Here is a 27663-nt window from a genome sequence, read left to right on the forward strand (position 1 = left end):
CTATTCTTAAGGATTAGTGTCCCTCAGTTCTCTGATTAGTTAAACTGTTAGAAAAGGGTGTTCTATTCCTCCTCCTCCATTCTATGCTAGAACTCCCTTAATTTTGCCTGGTAATAGAATACACCTCTGATTAATAAATAAATATCTTATGAATCTCTGAAAAGACAAAAAATATAAAATTCATTAAAAAGACAAAACAATGTAATATTCATGAATTCTTGGGCTCCCAGGTGTTGAATAATTATTATACCTAAGGCAGGGTTCATAATCTTAACTGAAAAGAAGATCTGAAGTTTGAGGGGGAAGATAAATTACCCTAGAATAAAAAAAGGAGGATATAAACTTGGCAAACCCAATCGCATGAGTGGATCAGGCAGGCAGCCAAAGGATCAATTACACATATCAACCCAAGAAAAATTGATAAAAAAAGAGCTTTTCAATGCTCTGAATTTAAGACCCCTTTCACACTGGAGCAGTTTGCAGGCACTATTGCGCTAAAAATAGTACCCCAAACAGCTACTGCTGTTTCTCCAGTGTGAAAGCCCGAGGGCTTTCACACTGAAGCGGTGCGCTAGCAAGACGGGAAAAAAAGTCCTGCTAGCCGCATCTTTGGAGCGGTGAGGGAGTGTGTACCGCTCCTCCACCGCTCCCGCCCATTGAAATCTATGGGACACCGCGGCTATACTGCCGGCAATGCGCCTCTGCAGAGGCGCATTGCGGGCGGTTTTAACCCTTTCTTGGCTGCTAGCAGGGGGTAAAATGACCGCGCAACATTCTACAATGTTACTGAATTACTTGGAGCTTACCAGTGCCTGTGGTACAATATTGCACATTTTCTCAGCTTATGCTAAGAAGTTAACAACTCTTTTCTTTCAATCACCACCACCACCAGATTATATGATGCATGCTTATTTAGGCTCCCGAGTCTATAACTTTATATTTATCCCTACTGAACCTCATTCGTCAGTCATCTAGGTCAGTGTATCTAGGTTAGTAAATGCAATAAAAAGAAAACAAACAATACATCTTCTGAACTCAGGGTACCAAGTATAAGTGCCGGTTCACACCATCGCTATGCTTGAACCAGCGTGAGTCCAGTGCCTGTTCCCGCATTGCAGAGGAATCGCAGGCAGATCACACAGCCCTATGCAAACCGCTGCAGGTGTCAATAGAAAGTTAATGACACCCCCATAAATCCTCACTTTCTGTTCTTCTGTCTGTAACTACACACAGTAATGCAAGGCTTTCTCCCTGGTGTGGAGAAAGCCTCTTGAGGGGGCGAGCAGGAGAGTCAGGACGCTCTCTACTTTGCAGATAGAGAAAGGAGCTGTGTGTTAGTGGGAGTCCTGACACTACTGCTCGCCCCCTCCCCCCTTAAGAGGCTTTCTCCACACCAGGAAGAAAGCCTTGCATTACTGTGTGTAGTTACAGACAGAAGAACAGGAAGTGAGGATTTCTCAGAAGAAATAAGGACATTTAAAAGCAAAATCAAATGATGAGGTAAGTGAAGGAGGACTGCACTAAGGTAGAGGAAGCTATTTAGGGAAAAAAATACCATTACAACCCCTTTAAGTCTAGGTCTGCTTTATAGTAGACCTAAACCTCAACTGTAGGGCATACCAGTGCTCGGACAAGGTCATTCATTATTATATTCATTATTAATATTATTACTATTACTATCTTTTGCTATGAACGCATTATGCTCGCCTTGTGTTTGATTAATATATTCACAACCTGCTACCTATATCTATCAACTAGGTTCACACCGGATGTGGATACTGTTTCAGGATTTCCTATGTCCTCCGGGGTGGGTTGGTAATTCACCCCGACTTACCGGGAGCCTTGGACACGGCCCCCTATGGTGAGACTTTCATGGGTAGTCCTTTTTCTAGGGGGTTTTGTGGGATGAATGCCTCTCCTATTTTATCTGAGATGTTATGATTGTATTCACACTGTAATATTTTTGTTAATGTTGTTTTTCTTTATTCATAGTTTCATGACAACCTTTTATACATCATCTGACAAATTGTATACATGAGTAATGCTCCCGAAGAAGCGGGCGATATAAGAAACCGCGAAACATGTCAAGCTCTTCTCAATATAAACTAGATGATGTTGACACTCTATCTATAATGACAGAATGTTTTTTAGGCACTTTATAGTTGTTATGACTAAAAAAGTTTATTCTATGTGTAGCGCCCCCTTACTTTCAGTATGGGTACTACGCTAAAGTTAGTGAGGGAATGGGAGAGTTATTTTGCTCCCATTCGTAATTCGTTAAATTTTGGGCTGCTGTCATTCCAGAACTGTCCTGTAGGTCAGTCTGCGCTCCAGGGATGCGATCCCATCCCTGGGCGACAGTAGGCGCTAGAGGGGTTCTGGCAGAGCCACTTTTCCCCAGCAGCCAATTAGAGGTGTTTTCCCTCGGGGAGCATGCTGGGGGAGAGTACATCTGTAGCGGATGCCATTTTTGTTGGTTCTTTGTGAGTTTCTGGTTCCAGGTGTGGCACCCACCTTCAGGGTGTGCGCACATCGCGGGCCCCACCATTATGGCCTACCTGGCCTGGGGTCGCGCGCTACGTGGAGTTCCTGACTCTGGGCCCTTCTGGCCTGGAGTGACTGATGCTGCTAAGGGGCCCCAGTGACTTACTGGGTCCCCTGTCTACTGAGGAGATCCCAGGCTATATGCCGTTCGGTGGGGGATCGGCTTGAGGAGAACCCGGAGGCAGGTTCTCCAAGAGGGCTTGAGCGAACCATCGGGGATCTGGTGACATTGACAGGTACACTTCCACTGTCAACCGGTCACCCTGACTTAATCTACTGGGAGGATTCGCTCGATCCATTCAGCTCATTCAATTACTAGGCCTGTGGCAGGAGTCTGTCCGGGGGCACTTCACCCACTCTGGCTGGAGTGGCGACAAACTGTATCTACTACTACTGAGAGCAGGATTGCTCTTTTCCATATCCAGGCCTGATACTGCAAAGTTCTCTTGCTTCATCAACCTTTTCTCTCTACCTCATGTTGATGTTGGTCATATTGGGCCGAAAATAAAGCATTCAGAAAAAAAACTTTATTTGATGACTGGACATTCGCTTACTAATCTACTCATCCACTTCACCCCTGGACAATAGGTAAGAGGTAACTTAATACGCCGATCCCAAAACAACCAGCGGCTCCAGCGGGGGTAGCGCTACATATGAATATGTAAATTATGTATATGTTTTTGTAATAAAACCTTCTTTATACTTTTCTAATTTTGACTGGTAATCAGTTGATATATGGTACCATCAAAGTCCAAACACCAGCCTCCTCCCAAATACATATTTCAGAGAAAGAGCTGTGTGTTAGTGGGCGTCCTGACACTCCTGCTCGCCCCCTCCCCCTCAAGAGGCTTTTTCCACACCAGGGAGAAAGCTATGCATTACTGTGTGTAGTTGCAGACAGAAGAACAGGAAGTGAGGATTTCTCAGAAGAAATAAGGACATTTAAAAGCAAAATTGAAGGATGAGGTAAGTGAAGGAGGACTGCACTAAGGTAAAGGAAGCTATTTAGGGGAACAAAAAAAAACCCTTTACAACCCCTTTAAGTCTAGGTCTGCTTTATAGTAGACCTAAACCTCAAATTTAGGGCATACCAGTGCTGGGACAAGGTCATCCAGCGCTCAGGGCAAAGATGGCAAAGTGTGTGCTAGTGAAGATTTATGAAGAGGACAGCAGATAAGAGACAGAGAAGGGGAAAAAATGAACTAGGCAGGGGCAGGGGAGCGAGGAGGATCTATGCTGAGTGACTTACTGTGTGATCGTGCAGGAAAGACAGAGAGAAGTGTAGACAGGGATGAGCGGAGATGAGCTGACCACAGTGAGAGTAAAAGGGAAGAAGGTGAAGTGACCCGGGAAGGAGAGCAAGTTGAGGGCAGAAGTGCAGCTTGCTTGAGGAGAGAGCAATTATTAGCAGCAGTAAATAACAGAGAATAGTGGAGTTGAATGAGCGGAGGAGTCCGGTAATCAGTAGTAATGCAGTGAATACACAGTCACTCCTGTCAGTGAGGCAGGAGCAGTTACCGAAGCCCCCAGAGCGCCCCCTCCCCCAGATTAAGACACGCCCAGGGCAGTCTCCCCTCCCGCCCACCCCTTGTACCAGTACTGGGGCATACTACCTATTTATTTGAGGTATTAATATGTTTATTTATTTCTACTGGAAGCAAATGAGACAAGGTAAGTAACTGGGAGACAGAGCATTGTCATCCCCCAAAAGAATGCCTGAAGAACTTTCATGACAAGCTTGCCAAGTATTATCTGAAAGATAGCTGAAGATTTAAAATGACTGAATATTAATTATGAAAGTCTATTAATATTCATATATTGTTTTGTGACTGGGTATAGTTTTCTGTACAGCTATACAGTATAATGTATATTGTATATCTAGAAGTTGGAAATTACTGTAGCAGACACCACTACTACAGTGATCTCCATTAGCCTCCAGGTCCTGTTTTCTCAATGAATGCAAAGTGTTCTCTGATTGGACAAGATGGAGAAGTGGGATAGTGACATTGAGAAAAAGCATTCTATGTAACTATTGAAACATTCCATACCTGGAATACTTCTTTAACCTGCCCAGTGGTATTCCAGAGTATGGCTCGGGGGGGAATTTTACATACCAAAAGCGGTAACCCTGAGCCAGACTCGGGATCGCATTGCAGGATACAGGGGAAGTTAGTTACCTTGTCCCTGGATCCTGCGATGTGTCCCCGCTGTGTGTGTGTAGAGCTGTCATCTCGCTCGATTCACAGTGGCGACTGCCAAGCTCCATTCCCTGCAAGCAGCACGACACACAGGGACGGAGTTCGGCGCCAAATTCAAAAAATTAAAAACACAGCATAGATACAGTAATCTTACAGATTACAGTACTGTATCAAATAATTACTCACACCCTTTGTCCCTAGTGACTGTCCAGTGTCCTGCATGCAGTTTTATAATATAAATACTGTTCTTTCTGCCTGGAAACTGGGGATTGTCCATAGCAACCAAAAAGTGTCCCTTTATGCCAAAAGTGGTTTTAGACCAGCTAAAAAACAGCGATAATAAATTAGAATCACTTGCAGAATTGAGCGATAGCGATTTGTGGGGAAATTCATCATCAAACACTGAAAGTAATGACAGTGACAATTCTGCAACTGAGCAAATTTCAGTGTTTTTGATTTGATTACATTATTGAATAATTGTTATTATAATTACATTATTATTTGTTATAATTATTTATAGTTATTTATTATATTATAATTTATGATTTTGTGTTTCAAATTTTATCATACCCGGGATGTCTACTAGACTCTGGTTTGGACAGATTTAATTGAGTTTTTCCTAAGAATTACAGGCCTACAATATAAAATGCCAAATTTCCATGCAAAATAATGGTACCGCTTTCAGCACCTAAAATCTGACATAATCATACCGCCAGGGAGATTAAGAAGGAGATTTTACATAGTGGGGCTAAACTGTCAATCACCTTTCCAGAACTGTTGTTTTGCCCCTTTATTGGCCACCAATGTTGGAAATATATCAGAATTTAGTAATAGCTTGAGTTTGAACATTACACACCCCTTTACCATGCTGTACTCATGGTGATGTGTGCATACAACTACACAAACACTCACACACTTCTATGTAAACCAACGTTTTCCAGGATGCTCAGCAAACCTTTCAATAACATATTGGTCATTTTTAAAATGAATTTCTAATTTTTAAGTAAATTGTGTTTGCTATCTAGAAACCTATATTCTACATATGAGTACATTTTCTGCATTCTTCAGGAATGTTTGCCATTTAATGATAAGCAAGTCTATTTCATTTCGGTTTAGATGAAATCCCCTAGTCACTGGCAGTAGAAACTAATTTCCGGCTGCTGAGAGACACAGTATCCAACACAAGACTTTGATATCTGCATCAAGCAGCTCAGCATTCGGGGGAGCAGCATTTGCTGTATCACAGGACCAGTTAATATGGGTGGAAGCAGATAATGATTTTTTTCCCCAAATATTCTGTTGCTGCTTAAAGAGCAAGGAACAAGGGAGATAAAAAAAAACGACATATTTCATAATGCATTCAATGACATACAACAAATGGAGGTGCCATTAATTATTAAAGTACAGTGAGTCTTGCCAGATTTCGCAGCTAAAGACTTCTTTGAGAATGGGCAGGTGACCTTTATGTACATATCCCTGAGGCAATAAATAGAAAAGGGAGATAAGGACTATTCCTTGGCCTTGCACACTATATAGTGCATATTTTTAAGGAAGCTTTTGTGCCGTTGAAAAATTTGTCACGTTCATAAAGCACATTTACCTCCATGTTTGCTTGATAAAGTCACTGCTCACCCAACATCTTAATTTATATTTCTTCAATAGAAAATCTAGTCAGAGTATTATTGGCTTTATTGATAGAATAAATACAGGCATACCCCACTTTTAAGTACACAATGGGGTTTATTTACTAAAGCTGGAAAGTGAAAAATCAGGCTCACTTCTGCATAGAAACCAATGAGCTTTGTACCCCAGCTTGTTTAATTAAGCCTGGTAATAAAACCTGGAAGCTCATTGGTTTCTATGCAGAAGTGAGCCTGATTTTGCATTTTCCAGCTTTAGTAAATAACCCCCATTGTATACTTAAAAGTGGGGTAGGCCTGTAATTCTATACTCAATGGTATTTTAAACATGTGTTTTGTATTGTTGTTTTCTGTTATTCACAATTCCTTCCATGTGTAGACCAGCATTGTTTGATCCCACTGGGTTGGCACATTCATCATGGTAAGTTTAATGCACTTCATGTAGGTTTAACTTGACCACTTCCATATTCATATGCCTATTCTGGCACTTCTCTCCTTCATGTAAAAATCATATTTTTTTTGCTAGAAAATTACTCAGAACCCCCAAACATTATATATATATTTTAGAAGACACCCTAGGGAATAAAGTGGTGGTCATTGCAACTTTTTATCTTGCACGGTATTTGCGCAATGATTTTTCAAACGCCTTTTTAAAAAAAAAAAAACGGTTTCATGAATGAAAAAATAACAAAACAGTAAAGTTAGCCGAATTTTTTTTAAAAATGTGAAAGATGATGTTACGCAGAGTAAATAGATACCTAACTTGTCTTGCTTTAAAATTGCGCACACTCATGGAATCGCGCCAAACTTCAGTACTTAAAAATCTCCAAAGGCAACGCTTACATTTTTTTACAGGTTACCAGTTTAGAGTTACAGAGGAGGTCTAGTGCTAAAATGATTGCTCTCGCTCTAATGCATGCGCGGTACCTCACATGTGTGGTTTGAACAGCGTTTACATATGTGGGCGGGACTTCCGTGCGCGTTTGCTTCTGAGCACGAGCTACTGGGGACAGGGTCGTTTTAAAAAAATATATATATTTTATTTTTTATTTTACTTAATTTTTTTTATTTTTACACTCTTTTTTTACATTTTTTATCACTTTTATAGCTGTTACAAGGAATGTAAACATCCATTGTAATAGGAATAGTGTGACAGGTCCTCTTTATGGAGAGATGTGGGGTCAATCAGACCAAGCTTGAAAGCAGAGATCGGGAAAAAAATTCAGTGATCTCATGCTTTCAGCCGCGATTGCGGCTTCGTTTACTTCCGGGTAGCCGGGCGTGACGTCATAACGTTGCGCCCAGGCTCCCGATGGTCATAGAGATGACCGGTGACCATCTGGTCACTGGAAATCTCTATGTTCTTCATTCGGTGGCGGCCGATTTGTTCTACGGGACTCCGATGGCATGGGAGAGCCCGGAGAAGCACAGGATGGCGGCGGGAGGGGGGATGCCAGGAGAGCATTTGGCTGGGAATCCTGACTGTGCGTATGCTCCCTAGCAGTTTTCCCATCAGGAAAACAGCCAGAAATCCCAACAGGAAAATAGAGAACCTGGCTTTCCTGCCGAGAAAACCTGTATGTATGCTTACATGTTCCAGGTAAACCCGCGCATGTTCAATAAGAGTTCAACGCATGCACGGTAGCATACAAGTTTAGTGTGGGGTGTAGCAAGATGGCGGCGACGGCATCGAATGTGATGAGCGTCGGCTCGTCATAGTCGATGACGTCACCAAGTTCTTGCCATTCGAAAAAATGGCGGTTCTTTTGAATTGCCGTCTGTATTCACGGCCAGGAATCCCATCAGGAAGACCAATGTTTTTTTCCTGACGGGATTCCCTACCGTGTGTACAGGGCTTTAAAGTGGAAGTTTTCTTCATAAACACGTTCACAAAAAAATAAATAAACTGAACACAGTAAAAATATTATTCCAAATAAACTGAGAATAGATTATAGGTTTATATAAACTTTTAAGGAAACCAAAATATTGAGTATAGTTAGGTGCATGGCCACTATCAGCCAGAGGGTTGGCTGATAGTGGGAAGAAGTGTAATGTTAGCACTGATTGTTGTACAGTAGCAGGACTGTGCATACAGGAAGCCTCTCCTTGCTCAGCACATTGCTGACCTACAGTCACTGGGGATGACACACCAATGGAATGCAAGCTGTAGCCAATTGCTGGGGAGCACTCTGACCCACAAATCACACAGAGGTTTGATGTGGGAGCCTATTCAGTGATATGGCTACTGGTATTGGAGGAGGGAGTCTTTAGTGGCAGTGGTGGGCTTCAGGGCCATCCTCCCCACCGACAAGTCACTGAAGAGGTTTTATCAAATTCCATCATGACCCGCTAGCAGGGCATTGTTGAGCTGCATTATCTATTGCCTAAATAATACTTTGAAACTATACAATTAAAATTCCTGAGGTGACTGTGCCTAGTCACTACTGTTCTGCATCCTTATAGCTGTGTCTCTGCAGCATAAGATAATATAAGGCATTCTGCCTCTGACTGCTAGTCTCATGAGATCTTAAAAAATAAAAGTTAGGTGATGTCACTACTATGCTGCTCAGTATTATCCATGTTGGAGATGAAGCTGTGCCTAAGGAGCTGTACTGCATGCATCTCCCTGCTTCTGATCCATTATTTCTTTGGATCTGTGCTTTCTCAACCTCTTCTGCTACTTTTTAAACATTCTCCCACCAGATATAAGATCACCAATCATCCAGGGGGTAGCTCTTGCATAAATAAACATCTCTTAAATTGGGAAACAATGCCAAGCCTCTAGAAAGCTGGCCACCTCCACACAGATAAACAGTTCAGAACAAGTCATAGTAAGTCAATATTTAGGAAACATTTAGCTGCCTCCAGGTAATGCCACCTGCTTGTCTTTTTTGAGTACGACTTTCGCGATTCAGGTCCGCATGAAAATTTGTATGTCTGCATATGTTCCTACATCAAGCATGCAGGCTCATATAACTTCTGCAAAGAGTGGGACTGAGTGCCAATGAATGTTCAATGAATGCAGGCAAATCTAGGTTTGAGAATGTAGATTAGCTTTATGTTTCCATTAGCATGTTTTGAAATTACTTAAGGCCATGGCATTCACTTGTAATCAAATGTTCCTGAATTCTATATTCAAAACATCAGCTATCAAACTGATCAGAATCCACAAAAGTGGTTGAGTCTTATCTGCAATTTCTAATTTATCATAATCAAGAGGGGGGGGGGGGGTGGTCTGGAGTGACCAGTGTGTAGCTATACGTTACTACCTGTGGAGGTTTATCAGGCACCCAGAATGGTTATGTCAGGGTTGAGTTCACCTGCTGGTGGCACAGGGGTTTACTTTGCATATGGCTGCAGTTCCAGTGTCCACCAGCAGGTGTCTCCCAGAAGCCAGCAGGTTCTGATCAGCCACACCTGGCTTCAGCTGCCAGGTGGATATTTAAGGCTGCTCCTCCCTTTCCCCAGGGCGTCACTATCTGCTTGCCTCCTTGCTACCAGCTTGTGCCTGATCATTTTTCTGAACCTTCCAGTGTCCTGATCCGTCCTTCACCCCGCTTCCTTGTTCCATGCCCTTGTACCTAGTCATGTCCCCTTCCTTGCGTCCCTGTTGCCTGTGTCCCTTATGTTGTAGATATTGTATATAGATAGCAGTTAGGTTCGTTAGTTATTCTTGTTCTTGTTTGCTGGAGTGGTTTATGCTTTCACTGGTTGCTGTGTATGTTTATTGGTGTTGTTCACTGTAAATAAAAATCAATGATAAATATTTTGTTTGGTCTCAGTTCCTCTGGGTAGCTACGTGTCTAGTGGTCTTAGCTGCAGATCCTGACAGGTTAGTAGGTACTTTTAAACAAAATGATACTGACTGACATTATTAAAAGCTCAGCACTCCCAAAAGATATAGCTTAGTGTATACTGGTAGGCTGAGTAATCCCCTGCATGCTTCTATTTTACATACTCTAGCAGCAATATCTTCCAATTATTTCCAAATCTGAAACTGTCTATCCTAGTGTTTTGGTTGTTTCCACCTTTGCTTGTTCCAGCATTCTCCATTGCAAAAAAATGATTTATAATAAATAAAAAAAAACACTCATAATAAGGCACAACAGGTGTGTAGTTCCAGGATATAACGTGTAGATGTATATATCACTAATACAGTCCCAATATTATGGATTTTGGTGCAACAGACTCTATAAGGTGATACAACGTGTAATATTTACGTGGCAAACGTTGTTGTCCATAGTAATTGATCAAATATAATTTTTCACTGATCTGAAAGTAGTGATATGCAATATAACTGATTGTTCACCACTATTAATCTTTGCTATGCTTTCGTGACCAGACCTGTAAATAAATTATCACAGAACCCTAGAAAAATAGCTGAACAAAGCAGCATGTCTTTTCATTCTCTAGTACACCATCTGCAGTATTTGTTCACTGTGTCAATATTTGTGACAGGAAAGATTAGAAAACAATGGACTCTATGCAAAAGGTAGGATCACTGCACTCGCTTTTATACTTGGTTTTTCATACAGTCCTGAATCCTGGCAGGTGCTAGTGACAAACCAATGTGATCAAAAGGAGCTGTCTATTCAGCACTCAGGAGAATATAGAAAACACAGAAAGCTTTATCAAAGCTTGAAGAACGAAGTGACTGTTAGACTAAGCAAATAACCTGCATACTAGATTAATGCAATTGGAGCCTTGAAAAAGTGCAAGTTTACAAATGAATATGCTGACAGTGAACACAAAAAATTGATATTAGAAAAGCTGAATGATTATGTGAGATTACTTACACATACATATGCTTTATAAACAAGTAATGTCCAATTTACATAAGGGAGATGTTCTGTAAGTCTTTACGTAAGAGCTGATATGCATTCAGTGGCAGGCCAACTCCATCAGAGTATAAGCATAGAGAAATGTAACTGCACAAACCTACCAAAAGTTGTAATAGCCAATTATTCTTCATGGTAGGCCCAGCTCATGAGCTGAGATTTTAAGACATAAACACTACTGGAGCAATTAGCAGGCCAGGGTATGAGGACATGGCTCTGTGAGCATCAGAAGACGTCTGTACATGGTTGGGGTTGGGACAACATCAAAATGGGGAGGCGATTACATGGCCTGCATTTTATGGCCCATTTCTAAAGTTAATTGATTAGAAGAGAGTCAGTCAAATGAATTTGATTGGCCACATCACAACTGGCCTTTCTTCCACATTTCTTCCCTCTGCTTTGGCAATCTACTTATCTGGTTTGAACTTACACCTGTGGAAAACTTTTCCACATTTTTGCAGCTCTTAAGCCCTGTACACACGATCGGATATCTGATGGAATCTAATCCGATGGATTTTTTCATCGGATATCCAATGAAGCTGACTTTCATCAGTCTTGCCTACACACCATCGGTCAACAATTTGACCGTGTCCAATGCGGTGAAGTAAAACACTACAACGTGCTAAGAAAAATGACGTTCAATGCTTCCGAGCATGCGTCGATTTGATTCTGAGCATGCATGGATATTTGACCTATGGACTTCCACACAGACGAACGTTTTTTTCTATCGTTTTTTTATCCATAGGAAAATTTTAAAACATGTTCTATTTTTTTTCACTGATGGAAAACAAACCGATGGGGCCCACACACGATCGGTCCATCGGTCTGTTTTCATCAGACAAACCAATCGTGTGTACAGGGCTTTACTATAAAGAAGTCTTGCTGTATTTGAAACAACTCGTTATCTCTTGTGGCAAGGCAAAGTATATCACATTTATGGGATATACAAGGTGATCATATTAACTTTTAATATTAACAATTTTCTATTTATGCCTTCCTTTGCACTCATTCCATTTTCAGAACATATTTTTTGTGCAATTGATTAGGGCAGTGTTTCTTAATTCCAGTCCTCAGGCCCCCCCAACAGGTCAGGTTTTCAGGATTTCCATTATTTTGCACAGGTGATTTGATCAGTTTCACTGCCTTAGTAATCACCACAGCCTTTTCATCTGAGGGAAATCCTGAAAACCTGACCTGTTGGGGGGGCCTGAGGACTGGAATTGAGAAACACTGGATTAGGGGGAGGTAAAATAAACAATCAAAATGATATGTTTACATTTAAAAAGGTAATTTAAGGACCGATATCATTAAAAATACCGTATTTTTATAACTTTGTGGGGTTAATATATGATGATAGAAATTAGTGCATGATTATTTCACATGGCTTTATTTATATATTTTTTTCCACATTTATATACATGCCAAGCTCTCTAGAAACAGTGATAGTGACAGGGTTGGGATAAGCTATAACATCGCCAAGGGTTACAGTAGTGAACTTTTTCACAAGTGTACTCTATTAAGATTTCAATAAACATTCCTTCTGTTAAAAAATAAATAAAAAAAATCCCTTTGGGTGATGCTTCAGCAAAATCATAGGCCATTTTTAATAATAAATAATAATAATAATAATAATAATAATAATAATAATAATAGCAATAATAATAAAAAAAAAAATATTTTTAAATGACTGTTGTATGCCCTCCAAACAATGGTATAGTTAGTTCCAACCCCTGTCTCTCATCTTCAGCTGCATGCAAATGTGGGAAAAATATAAATGAAGAAGTAATAAATGTGAACAAAAAAAAATATATATTATTATGGATACTATCATCATGTATTATTATTATTAACAACATTATCATATAACCACTGTTAATAGAATACACTATTTTGTATGATGGTGATCCTTTAAAAAAACATATGTGTGTTTATAGGAAGAAATGTTAAGTTATGTAGAGTAAAACAACAGGATAGTTTTATGATTAAACAGATCTCTCGATTTTCCTCTATAATCAAAATAATCAGAGGAATCAAAGAGAGTAGCTTTCAGACAATATTAGATGCAGCTGAGTTTAGATTGAGATTCTCCATCCATATATGATGATACATTTGTGTGGTTGACTGATGTCTTCAAAATCAATGTGCTCTTTGTTCAAAATGTTTTTGGCCTGGATTGATTAATAAAATGTATTGGTTATCATACAAACTGTCATTTACAGACTGAGCAGCAGCCACCCTGCTTGATAGGGGATGGGAGGATTTCAAGTTTATCACATCTGACATTTTCATTTACTTATGCCTTTCTGTATTCCTTGTATATTGCGTGTATATTCAACCTTCATAGGTCTATGCAGGAAGAGGTTCTAAAATTATTTGGTGTCTGTAGCAGATATAATGTATAGAGTATATAATTTTGGAATTGCCTTTTAAAAATAACTCATGTTTGTTATATGAAATGAAATGGCTCAATAATCAAAATATATACATGGATTTATATAAATGGACCGATAATACATTTAATGGAAGAGTAATTAAAGGTTTCAGGCATTAATATGAATTAGGATACCCAAGAAAAACCTAGCAGTGAAAAACCTAGAGCTATTTTTCAACACATAATTGACCTAGTGTTCAGTGACACTAATTGACACTAATGGCTATACATTATACTCTTCTTTTACATGCAATGTAAGATCGCAGAGAACTACAAGTTGCAAAGCCAAAGTACAAACATACAAGTTATATCACTTTCTTTACAATCTACAAACATGTTATAGTTATGTTTTGTCCTTCTGTAAATTCATCTTTAAAGTATCTTGGTCATTTAAGTTAACAACTGGGACTAAACAGACTGTGAACGTGCATCTCATGTAAAGCATGCTTGATACCCTCACGTACTGAAACCTTGAATGGAATTGCACTCGGAGTATCAACATCAATAGTATTTGCTATATGAATTCCTTTTCTATTTCACACACCTATATTTGCCTCTACAACTCTACAAGCAGACTAAACTTTCCAGCAAAATTGATAAGGGTGGGAAAAATCTATACTACTACCAGAGGTGCCAACAACGGTTACATTTTATTTAAGAACTTTAAAAAAGAGACTTTTCGTTTTCCTGGAGTCCATCTTTAAAGTGTAGATCTAAATGTTCAGTTATCTTCCGAACATTCTAGGACACCCTTTATCAAACAGGGTTTATTCAGAGGTTGCTAGAGGTTCCTTGGGCAATTTCTGCATTTTAGATAAGTAACCTCTGACATCAATGATCTTTTTAGCTAACTGTAAAGGAGAACCCCAAAGGAACATTCTTACTAGAGACCATGTCATGTATCTCTAATGCACTATTGGCTAATTATTACCAGGGGTTCTCTGAGACCAGAAAGAGATTTCAAGGGTTCCTCTATGTTAAAAAGGTTGAGAAAGGCTTACTACTAGCCCTGCTTGGGAACCTCTTCAAATCGCTCCTGTTGCATATGGGGAGCTGTCCATTCAGCACAACGCCGCTCCATTCATTCTACTGCTATCCCTGCCTGGGCACTTCTTCAGATCTCCCCTGCTGTATCCAAAGAGCTGTCCATTCAGCACCATTTCACTGCATTCATTCTACTACTAGCCCTGTCTGGGAACTTCTTCAGATTGCTCCCGTTGCATATGGGATAGCTGTCAATTCAGCGCCACTCTACTCTATTCATTCTACTGCTGTCCCTGCCTGGACACTTCTTCCAACCCCCCCCCCCTGCTGTATATAGGGAGCTGTCAATTTAACACCACTTCACTCCATTCATTCTACTACTAGCCTAGCCTGAGAACATCTTCAGATCCCCCCTGCTGTATCCACAGAGCTGTCTATTCATTCAGCACCATATCACTGCATTCATTCTACTACTAGCGCTGCCTGTGAACTTCTTCAGATTGCTCCTGTTGCATATAGGGAGCTGTCCATTCAGCACCACTTCACTCCGCTCATTCTACTACTAGCCCTGCCTGAGAACTTCTTCAGATCCCCCTGCACTTTATAGGGAGCTGTCCATTCAGCACCACTCTGCTCCATTCATTCTACTGCTATCCCTGCCTGGACACTTCTTCAGATCCCCCCTGGAGTATATAGGGAGCTGTCCATTCAGCACCACTCCGCTCCATTCATTCTACTGCTATCCCTGCCTTAGAACTTCTTCAGACCCCCCCTGCTGTATATAGGGAGCTGTCCATTCAGCACCACTTCACTCCGTTCATTCTACTACTAGCCCTGCCTGAGAACTTCTTCAGATCCCCCTGCACTTTATAGGGAGCTGTTCATTCAGCACCACTCTGTCCATTCATTCTACTGCTATCCCTGCCTTAGAACTTCTTCAGATCCCCCCTGCTGTATATAGGGAGCTGTCCATTCAGCACCACTCTGCTCCATTCATTCTATTGCTATCCCTGCATGGACACTTCTTCAGACCCCCCTGCTGTATATAGGGAGCTGTCCATTCAGCACCACTCTGCTCCATTCATTCTATTGCTATCCCTGCATGGACACCTATTCAGACCCCCCTGCTGTATATAGGGAGCTGTCCATTCAGCACCACTTCACTCCGTTCATTCTACTACTAGCCCTGCCTGAGAACTTCTTCAGATCCCCCATGGACTTTATAGGGAGCTGTCCATTCAGCACCACTCTGCTCCATTCATTCTACTGCTATCCCTGCATGGACATTTCTTCAGATCCCCCCTGCTGTATATAGGGAGCTGTCCATTTAGCACCACTCTGCTCCATTCATTCTACTGCTATCCCTGCATGGACATTTCTTCAGATCCCCCCTGCTGTATATAGGGAGCTGTCCATTTAGCACCACTCTGCTCCATTCATTCTACTGCTATCCCTGCATGGACATTTCTTCAGATCCCCCCTGCTGTGTATAGGGAGCTGTCCATTCAGCACCACTCCACTCCATTCATTCTTCTGCTATCCCTGCCTTAGAACTTCTTCAGATCCCCCCTGCTGTATATAGGGAGCTGACCATTCAGCACCACTTCACTCCGTTCATTCTACTGCTATCCCTGCCTGGACACTTCTTCAGATCCCCCCTGCTGTATATATGGAGCTGTCCATTCAGCACGACTCTGCTCCATTCATTCTACTGCTATCCCTGCATCAGAACTTCTTCAGACCCCCCTTCACTTTATAGGGAGCTGTCCATTCAGCACTACTCTGCTCCATTCATTCTACTGCTATCCCTGCCTGGACACTTCTCCAGATCCCCCTGCTGTATATAGGGAGCTGTCCATTCAGCACCACTTCACTCCGTTCATTCTACTACTAGCCCTGCCTTAGAACTTCTTCAGACCCCCCCTTCACTGTATAGGGAGCTGTCCATTCAGTACCACTCTGCTCTATTCGGAGCTGTCCATTCAGTACCACTTTGCTCCATTCGGAGCTGTCCATTCAGTATTACTCTGCTCCATTCGGAGCAGCCCATTCAGCACCACTCTGTCCATTCGGAGCTGCCCATTCAGCACCACTCTGTCCATTCGGAGCTGCCCATTCAGCACCACTCTGCTCCATTCGGAGCTGCCCATTCAGCACCACTCTGTCCATTCGGAGCTGCCCATTCAGCACCACTCTGTCCATTCGGAGCTGCCCATTCAGCACCACTCTGTCCATTCGGAGCTGCCCATTCAGCACCACTCCGTCCATTCGGAGCTGCCCATTCAGCACCACTCTGCTCCATTCGGAGCTGCCCATTCAGCACCACTCTGCTCCATTCGGATCTGCCCATTCAGCACCACTCTGCTTGATTCGTAGCTGTCCATTTAGAACCACTCTGCTCCATTCAGCACCACTGTGCGTTGTTATACTAGCCCAGTCTGGGAAGTTCTTCAGATATAGGGAGCACCATTCATCCCCCAGCCAGCACATTGCCTGCACGGACAGATGACTAACCTGTAGGTGTAGGAGCTGAGTGTCTATCCCCGGTCCCAAGCCGTGTTGTGATCTGTACGGAGAGGAGGAGGAGGAATGTGCTTGTGTTTCCCTGGCTGATGATGATGATGATGATGATGATTCCTCCTCCCGACTGACGCGTCGTCTGCCCTCCTCCTTCTCCTCAGTCTCCCCCACTCCCTCCCTGAGCAGCGCAAATCCCAACTAGTCTTTGCTCCGTCCTCATTGATTGATAATGATCAGCTGGCTCTCAGCCTCGTTCAGCAGCCACTCGACTGTATAGGAAAGCGCCTCCCATTACAGCTAAACAAATCTTCTGAGGGGGGATGCTGGATGGTGGTGATATGGGGGGGATGACCTTGCATTTTCACAACAAGCTGTAAAGGCTGGGTCCCCCAGAAGACAACCCCCATGTGACCTTCTTGTAAAGATCTTAATGAGATACTTCATTATTTCTGTCAACTTTGCTTCATTGGGCAGCGTAATATTAATCATGCCTGACTACAAAGAGCGACTTCACCCTTGCCAAACTCATCCCTGGTAGCAGGCAGAGAGGGCTCATGAATTAGTCATGCTGAGCAGGCTGAGCTCTCCTAGTGTGAGGATAGCAGACACGGGAGCCTTGTCATGGGCTCTTCCGGCAATAACACTGCTTATTATCAGTACAATGATTCACAAAGGCTGTGCAGGTAGCAATGGGTGTGTGCAGAAATCAGTCCAACGTCTACTCATTACAGCAAACAAATATGACACTGGCTGCTCTGCTTTATTGCACGTTATCATTGCTCTTAGCACTTCCTTGTAGAGCACTGTGCCCATTTAACCAGCTGCTGAGACAGACACCTCCCAATAAATAACCCTCATGCCACATTACATATACCTAATGTGCTAGCATAAATGAAATTAATACAGTATAGAAGCATTTTGTACAGATGTGTACTGAAAATCCAGAAACAAAATTGCAAAATCAAAACAATGGACAAAGGGATTGTTGTACTGATTGTTTGGTGTGTACACAGCTCACACCATGATTTAACCACTTCAACTCTGGAAGGTTTACCCCCCTTTGTGACCAGGCCATTTTTATTTATTTTTTTGCAATATGGCACTGACCATTGTGTGGTCATGCAACACTTTACAGGCATACCCCACTTTTAAGTACACAATGGGGGTTTATTTACTAATGCTGGAAAGTGCAAAAACAATGAGCTTTCAGTTTTTATTACCAGGCTCAATTGAACAAGCTGGGGTTAGAAGCTCATTGGTTTCTATGCAGATTTTGCACTTTCCAGCTTTAGTAAATAAACTCCATTGCGTACTTAAAAGTGGGGTATGCACAAGCAGGGATGGACTGGCCATTGGGACTACAGGGAGTTTCCCAGGGAGTTTCCCGTTGGGCCGATGGCTCAGTGGGCCAGTTTCAGTGACAGCGGAATGCCGCGCCCCTCCGCTCCTCTGTCTCCCCCTCCCCGCAGTGCTCATCTGGGGGGAGCAAAGAAGCAGGGGAAGGACCAGAGGAGCAGGGGGGACGACAGAGGAGCATGGGGGGAGGGGACAGACAGCTTACTCAACAGCTATGGCCTGGGAGTTTCTCACTTCTGCCTAATCTTGTCCCATAAGGGGGGCACCGAACTGATTCTTTGCCCCGGGTGAAATAATGTCTAGCTTTCCCACTGGTACTGCCTATATCAGCCGTTCTACTCTAATAAAGTAGAACGGCTAGTGGCTAGTGAAGGGGGCTTGGGTGACTGGGGGGGTGCGGGAGTTGTCCGGCCGCCATGGGAGAGACCTGTTAAAGTGGGCCAGTCTGGATGAAGTCCAGGGCCAAATTTCTGTCCCATTCCAGCCCTGTACACAAGTACAATTTATGTCCTCCCCCCCCCCACAAATAGATCTTTCTTTTGGTGGCATTTGATCACCTCTGCAGTTTTTATTTTTTGAGCTATAAACAAAAAAAAAGACTGAAAATTAAAAAAAAAACGAATTTCTTCATCAATTTAGCCCGATGGGGGTTATTTACCAAAGGCAAATCCACTTTGCACTTCAAAGGGAAATCCACTTTGCACTACAAGTGCAAACTACAAGTGCAATGTGCACTTAAAATTGCACTGAATTTGCACTTGGAAGTGCAGTCGCTGTAGATCCGAGGGGGACATGCAAGGACAATAAAAAACAGCATTTTAGCTTGCACACGATTAGATAATAAAATCAGCAGAGCTTCCCCTCAATTCAGATCTACCCCTCAGATTTACAGCGACTGCACTTCCAAGTTCACTTTCAGTGCAATTTCAAGTGCACTTTGCACTTGTAGTTTGCACTTGTAGTGCAAAGTGGATTTGCCTTTAGTAAATAACCCCCAATATGTATTCTACTGCATATTTTTGGTAAAAAATCCCAATAAGCATATATTGATAGGTTTGCACAAAAGTTATAGGCCCGGATTCAGAAAGCCTGGCGTTACTTTGTGCGGGCGTAGTGTATCTCAGATACGCTACGCCGCCGTAACCTAGTGAGGCAGGTTCTGTATTCAGAAAGAACCTGCGCCCTAAGTTACGGTGGAAGATGTGGGCGTGTTTTATGTTAATTCAGTGTGACCCCACGTAAATGATGTTTTTAACGAATGGCGCATGCGCCGTCCGTGGACGTATCCCAGTGCGCATGCTCCAAATTACGCCGCAAAGCCTCATTGGTTTCGACGTGAACGTAACTTACGCAAAGCCCTATTCGCGAACGACTTACACAAATGACGTAAACGACGCAAAATTTGACGCTGGCCCGATGTCCATACTTAACATTGGCTACGCCTCATATAGCAGGGGTAACTTTACGCTGGAAAAAGCCTTACGTAAACGACGTAAAAAAATGCGCTGGGCGGACGTACGTTTCTGAATCGGCGTATCTACCTAATTTGCATATTTAACGCGGAAGTCTTGGGAAGCGCCCCTAGCGGTCAGCGTAAATATTGCACCCTAAGATACGATGGCGTAGAAGACTTACGCCGCTCGTATCTAGGCAACATTGAGGCGTATCTGAACCTATGAATCAGACGCCGAGATGCGATGGCCCGCATTCGGAGTTACGACAGCGTATCTGGAGATACGCCGACGTAACTCCTTTCTGAATCCGGGCCATAGTGTCTTCAAACTAAAGAATATATTTATGGAATTTTTTTGTATTAGTAATGGCAGTGATCAGCTACTAATAGCGGGATTGTGACATTGCGATGGACAAATTGGACACTAAGACCCCTTTCACACTGGAGCGTATTGCAGGCACAATAGCGTTAAAAATAGCGCCTGCAATCCACTCTTAAACAGCTGTCACATTCACTCTAATGTGAAAGCCCGAGGGCTTTCACACTGTAGCATTGCACTGGCAGGATGGTAAAAAAAGTCCTGCTAGCCACATCTTTGGAGCGGTGAAGGAGTGGTGTGTTTACCACTCCTTCACCGCTGCTGCCCATTGAAATCGATGGGACAGCACGACTATACCACTGGCAATGCACTGCTGCAGCAGTGCATTGTGGGTGGTTTTAACCTTTTCTCGGCCGCTAGTGGGGGTAAAACCGCCCCTCGCTAGCAGCCGAAATTTGCCGCAAATCTGCCCATAGCGTCGGTGGTAAAAATAGCAGAGTTTTACCGCCTACGCTATGAGCGGCTCAATGTGAAAGGGGTCTATGTGACACTTTTTTGGATACCAGTGACACTAATATAGTGATTAGTGCTAAAAATATGCACTGTCACTGTACTTATGACACTGGCTGTAAAGGGGTTAACATCAGGGGCGATCAAAGGGTTAAATGTGTGCGAGGTGTTTGTACTATGGGAAGGCAGAGATCCGTGTTCCTGCTTTGCAGGAACACAGGATCACTACCTTACCTACTGACGGAACCATAATCTGCCAGATCGCCGTTCTGCTTCTATCCTGAACAATAGGCGGGTCCCGGCAGACATTGAATCTGCTGGATCTGCTGATTGGCTCCCGCTATGTCCAATCAAAGCGGGAGTGGGTCGCCGGCAACGCGCATGCGTGCCCCAGATCCGGAAGTGCAGGATCACGATTCTGCACAGGAGAGCCACCTTGCTGCTGTATATGTATAGTACACGGTTGACAAGTGGTTAAAGAGGAAAACTAATAAAGTATACTAATAATAAACTAATCAAATAAAATTGGTAAGCCACAATACATTACATTACATTTTTGTTTGTGAGTTTAACACAGAGCTTCAGTCATTTTTTTATTTACTTTCTTTCTTTTTAATGTTCTGCCCTTGCTGTGTTAACTTTGGAAAGTAAATAATTGAATTGGTGTCAGTAAATATCTTATTTGCGTTACTTCCGGTTTCTGTGATTGTAATTTACTTAGGCGAGTGACAGGGTGTAGTGCATTTGCACTGACTCCCGGGACTAAATCGTTAGGTATCCCAGGAGTAATTATTTTTCTCTCGCACTCGTGAGAGTTTGCTAGCAGGGAATGAGGGGTGGGGAGAGTGAAAGAGGGCTGTAGGAAAGGAGAGGAATGCTGACAAATGTACAAAAACACAATATACTACCCAATTGTTTTGTAAAATATAAAAGAAGATGATTGGTATAGATACCAAACATGTCAGTACTTTCTGATGAAAATATACTGCTGCAGTGTGGCTGCTCTGTGCTGGATTACGTATTTGATTCCTGGTTATTTATGGAAGTTTTTTTGAGTAAAAACTGTTCAGTGGGTGCTCTACAATGATTGATCACCGGCACCCGCTGATCAGCTCCGTCATTCAGGGAAGGGCAGGGCTGGACTGAGACAGAAATTTGGCCCTGGACTTCATTCAGACTGGCCCACTTTGACAGGTCTCTCCCATGGCAGACGGGCAACTCCCGGACCCCCCAGCCACCTCTCCCCCTTCGCTAGCCACTAGCCGTTCTACTTTTATTAGAGTAGAACGGCTGGTACTGGTCCTCTTATAGGCAGTACCAGGGATGGACTGGCCATAGGGACTACAGGGAGTTTCCCGGTGGGCCGATGGCTCAGTGGGCTGTTTTTTAAAACAGAGATGCTGCTTGGAGGACTTTTTTTAATGCCCTGGCAGCGCCCCAGTGTAAAAGCACTCAGGCTTTCACACTGGGACTGCAGCGGAAGCGTTTTTCAGTCGTTTTACAGGCACTATTGTTAGCCCAAAAGCGCCTAAAAAACGCCTCAGTGTAAAAAGGGGTCCTACACTCACCCCTCTCTTTTACACTCACTCTCCTCTCTCTCTCTCTCATTCCCCTCTCTCTCACCCTCTCATGATATACAATAATGGATGTAGGTGCCTTTTAGTGGGCGTGATTTTTTTGGGGGGGGTGGGGGCAGCATTTTATTGAATTAAAGTGGGCCGGTCTGGATGAAGTCCAGGGCCAAATTTTTGTCCCAGTCCAGCCCTGGGCAGTACCAGTGGGGAAGCTAGACATTATTTAACCCAGGGCAAAGAATCAGTTCCGTGCCCCCCTTATGGTACAAGATTAGGCAGAAGTGAGAAACTCCCAGGCCATAGCTGTTGAGTCAGCTGTCTGTCCCCTCCCCCATGCTCCTCTGGTCCTCCTCCTGCTCCTCTGGTCCTCCCCCTGCTCCTCTGGTCCTCCCCCTGCTTCTCTGTTCCCCCCAGGTGAATGCTGTGGGGAGGGAGAGTAGGTGAGAGTTGTGGGAAGGGAAAGACAGAGGAGCAGAGGGGGGCGGCAGTCCGCTGTCACTGAAGCCGGCCCACTGAGCCATCGGCCCACTGGGAAACTCCCTGTAATCCCAATGGCCAGTCCATCCCTGGGGAAGGGAGCTCTGTGTTGTAAAGAACACAGAGATCCAAACACTGACAGGCCATCCTGCTGTTTTTTTTTTTATTCCCTGAAAAGTAGGGGAAAATCAGCAATATTGCTTAGTAAAATCAGCACATAAAACACACAGTAAACATTTTTAGACACACATTTAACCCCTCGATCGCCCCTAGATGTTATCTCCTTCCTAGCCAGTGACATTAGTACCGTGACAGTGTATAGTTTTAGCACTAATCACTGTATTAATGCCACTGTTGATATCAGTGTCAGTTAGTAAGTTAGTGTGCCCCCCCCCCCCCCAGCCAGCATCAGCTAGTGTTAGATTTCCCACCACACTATCATAGTCCCTCTATAAGTCACTGATCACTGCCATTACTAGTATAAAAATAAATACAAATTCCAGTACCTATACAGGATGCTATAACTTTCAAGCAAACCGAATAATATACATATATTACATATTGGGATTTTTTTTTTTTTTTACCAAAGACATGTAGCAGAATATATTTGGCTTAAATTCATGAAGAAATAAGATTTTTTTTTTAAATTTTATTGCATATGTTTTATAGCAGAAAATAAAGAATATTTTCTTTTCAAAATTTTCTGTTTTCTTTCATTTATATTGCAAGAAATAAAAAACCCAGTGGTGATAAAAATAACACCAAAATAAAGCTTGTGTGAAAAAAAAAAATGATGTAGTGTACGGTGTAATTGCCACTTAAAATAGCACAGTGCCGAATGGCAAAAAAATGCTCTGGTCACAAAGAAGGTAAAATCTTCCAGAGGTAAAGTGTTTTATGTACATAAACAGCCAGGTGGAAGCTTTGCCATTCTGAGTGGACATACCTGTACGTCCCTCAGAACGGGAGCCCAATTGCGGCTGCGAGGCCAGACAGCAGTGCAACCCTGTGATGGCAGTGATGACAGGACACAGTCAAAGTCACAGTCACAGTCAAAATGGGTTCAGGATATGGGCACTGTGATTGGCCCTCCCAATCACGTGATGGCTGTGTCTGATCACAGCCGTTACAAGATAAACAGAGACATGTGTCTCTGTAACAGTTCTCCCTGATGAACACAGCGAGAGTACAGTGTGGGGGGAATCTGCAGTCTCTGTGACAGCTCTGTGTGTAAGGATGATTTTACACACAAAACTGTGGAAGATCCCCACACATAGTACACCAAGCAGATGTTTTGTGCACTAGTGAAGATGTAATGGGGCACTGTGACAGATGTTTTGTGTACTACTACAGATGTAATGGGGCACTGTGACAGATGTTTTGTGTACTAGTACAGATGCAATGGGGCACTGTGACAGATGTTTTGTGTACTAGTACAGATGTAATGGGGCACTGTGACATATGTTTTGTGCACTGGTACAGATGTGATTTTTTCGTGCACTGGTATAGTTGTTTTATGGGAACACTGACAGGGACATAATTCTTATTCAAAGTGTGACAGCGCTGTAAGCTGAAAATTGGCCTGGGTAGCAAGGGGGAGAAAGTGGCCAGTATTGACGTGGTTAAATTGTGCTCACTCGTTGAATGGCACCAAACTAAGGTAGCTATGAATATACATATGTGACACTTCACAGGAGGTTACCAGTTTAGAGTTATAAGTCTGCCACTAAGCCTATTTCCCTCACTCTGACATTCGCGGAACGTGTGGTGGGATTGCCATTTACATTATTTTAATTTTATTATTTATTTTATTTAAAAAATTACACTGTATCTTATTTTTTTAAAATTTATTTTATTGCTATCAGAAAGGATGAACAACATCCCTTGTGCTAGCATGGGCCTTGACAGGTTCTCTTTCTAGAGAAAACTCTCCTTTGCCCTCCAAAGCATCTGATCAATACAACATCAGTTACTGCCCCAGGAACTGGATTACATCAGTTGCATCCTTAATGGGCTCCCATAATGCACAAGAGAGCCCAATAAAGGCAGTGGCAGTGGGAGAGGAGTCCAGCCCCCTTCTGCCACCTGTAAAACCAATCCAGCAGCTCTGTAGCTGCTAGGATTACTTTTACATTTAAGGGAATCACTGGCCCAAGGGTAAACAGGATTCTCCAAATCTTCAGCAAAACAAACTGCGGCAGATTCACTCATCCCTATTTGCTAGAATGAATGTGAAGAATTGATGTTCACCAGGCAAACGCAACAGACTGAACAGCTGTTCATTGCCTATAAAGGCATTCAGGAAACACATGAACAGCGTTCTATTATTGTCAGCCGTACCTCGGCCTACGCTACAGATATGGATGCCTTTACTCCCCATGCCGGAACACCGCTCCAGCCTCAACTACTACTTTAAATACCATCTACAGCTACTGCTATGTGGAGCCTTGCTGGGAACTACTTTACAGACTGATCCAATGATCATCCTTCACCACAGGATCCCTAGTACCTATAGTAAAGCCTGCAAAACGGATAAGTTACATTTCTGTTACTTGTAGTGCTATAGCAATACCTGCTACTCAAATACCAACTATACAATTGCAATTGTCTATCATAACTTCTACTCCTCAAAATCTAGGATACTGTTGTGTTATATGACTGTCTGCAAAGGAATATGTTAAAGGCACGTCTGAACTCAAATACCCTGAGCTATATTCACCTCTCATAGTTGTTACTACAGCTCCTAATTATCACATGTATTCAAATACCCTGAGCTATATTCACCTCTCATAGTTAATACTACAGCTCCTAACTATTATATGTACTACGAAAGTACCTGAGATATATTGCTTCTCATACCTTACTATTAGTTGCCAGTACAATTTGTGTAATACTACGTGAAAACTCAAATTACCTGAGCTATATTGCCTCTCATACGTAACTATTACTCATTACTACAACTCATGTTTACTACGTGCTTGACAGAAGTATAAATAGTTATAGGCCTTGTCCTAACTGTTTGAACATGTTCGCTCTAACTTTTCTATGCTTGGGGTTGATGCTATTTCATGGCACCTCCCCTAGTGGCCTAATACATCCCTATATGCTTATGGTGAAATGATGTAGAGAACCCCCAAACTCCTGTTACGAGGAGTGACGCTTGGGGTTCCTTACTGATAATCACCTGCATATAGAGGTGTATTGGAATATTGACCTTTGAACTATAGTTTTAAAACACTAAGCTCTGGTCGCATGTTGTAATGCTTCCAAGCTTAGAAGCTCATACACCTTTCTTTATGTGATACAGAGATGATGTATAGATCCCCCAAACTCCTGTTGCGAGGAGTGACACCTGGGGCCTAGTAAGTTGTCGCATAGAGAATCGCATTGAAATTCTTGCTGACCGCAGTTGTGGTTCACTCCATTCACCAGTGCTGTTAGGAACAGCGATATGTCTCCTCTCCTAATAAATCACATCCCCATACTATTAGAACACACTTAACCCCTTTATCGCCCCCTAGTGTTAACCCCTTCCATGCCAGTGACTGTCAGGACCTGGGCTTGAACCTGGGACCTCTTCTGTGTCTGGCATTGACTCTTCCCATTGCTATCTGGGATGCTGGACAGCTCCCTGTCTGATCTGCTGGACAAACCTACCTGATCCATTGGAATACTCTGCCTTGTGTCTTGATTGTTGTTGAACCTTGAACCCCTAGCTCCTCCTATGAACTTCCTATAAAAGCCTTGTCTCAGCACTTCCCCATTGCCAGGTTATTGTGCCTTTTCAGCCAGTGCCTTGCGATTTGTCTGTTCTGCTGCCATTTGTACCTGAAACCACCCGTGTTTGACCGTCAGCCTGTTCCTGGACTACTCTTCTGCCTGATCCTAATCTGAAACCACCCGTGTTTGACCCTCGGCCTGTTCTTTGACTACTCTTCTGCCTGATCCCAACCTGCAGCCACTCGTGATTGATCCCTTGGCTTGTTTACTGACCACGCTGCAGTTTCATCCTTGTCTGCTCATCCGCTACTGTACCCTGGCTTGCTCACACCCTGGTGGGGCAAACTTGAGGACTGCAACCTGGTATTAGCTTGCAGCTAAATCCATCTCCACCATCAGGAGCTCTGGGGAAAACCAGCTAGTACTTAGACTCCGCACCTCAGGGGAGCCTGTATTATCTGCCAGAAGTGACTGCCTGAATACCTGTCCTGCCACTGCTATAGCTATTTGCCTCTAAGCCTGACTCCAGATCGTGACAGTGACATTTACACAGCAATCAGTGCATTTTTATAGCACTGATCGCTGTATAAATGACAATGGTCCCAAAAATGTGTCAAAAGTGTCCGATCTGTCTGCCACAATGTTGCAATATCGTTAAAAATCACAGATCACCGCCATTACTATTACTAGTTAAAAATGCCATAAATCTTTCCTATAGTATGTAGACGCTATAACTTTTGCACATACCAATCAATATACGCTTATTGTGATTTTGTTTTTTAACCAAAAATATGTAAAAGAATATATATTGTCCTAAACTGATGAAGACATTTTGATTTTATTTATTTTTTTAAATTTGGGGATATTTATTATAGCAAAAAGTAACAAATATTGTCGTTTTTGTTTATAGCGCAAAAAATTAAAAACACAGAGGTGATAGAAAAAACACTAAAAGAAAGCTCTATTTGTGGGAAAAATAGATGCAAGTTTCGTTTTGGGTACAGCATCGCATGACCGCGCAATTGTCAGTAAAAGCAACGTAGTACCAAATTGTAAAAAGTGCTCTGGTCAGGAAGGGGGTAAAATCTTCCGGAGCTGA

General features: G+C 42.7%; 1 protein-coding gene across 2 annotated transcripts in view; it reads right to left on the reverse strand.

Annotated features, from left to right (window-relative positions):
- CPLX2 (complexin 2) overlaps nt 1-27663 on the reverse strand; it is a 256064-nt gene that overhangs the window by 88765 nt on the left and 139636 nt on the right. Inside the window, exon 1 of one of the 2 annotated variants that reach the window (XM_040344472.1) lies at nt 17150-17316. The exons of the other annotated variant lie outside the window; for it this stretch is intronic. The gene's annotated coding sequence lies outside the window, so the exon portion shown is untranslated. Of the gene's footprint in view, nt 1-17149; nt 17317-27663 lie in introns of those variants that run through there. 2 annotated transcript variants of the gene reach the window in all.

The sequence above is a fragment of the Rana temporaria genome, chromosome 3 (assembly GCF_905171775.1).
Source record: "Rana temporaria chromosome 3, aRanTem1.1, whole genome shotgun sequence".
NCBI classification, from domain to species: Eukaryota; Metazoa; Chordata; class Amphibia; order Anura; family Ranidae; genus Rana; species Rana temporaria.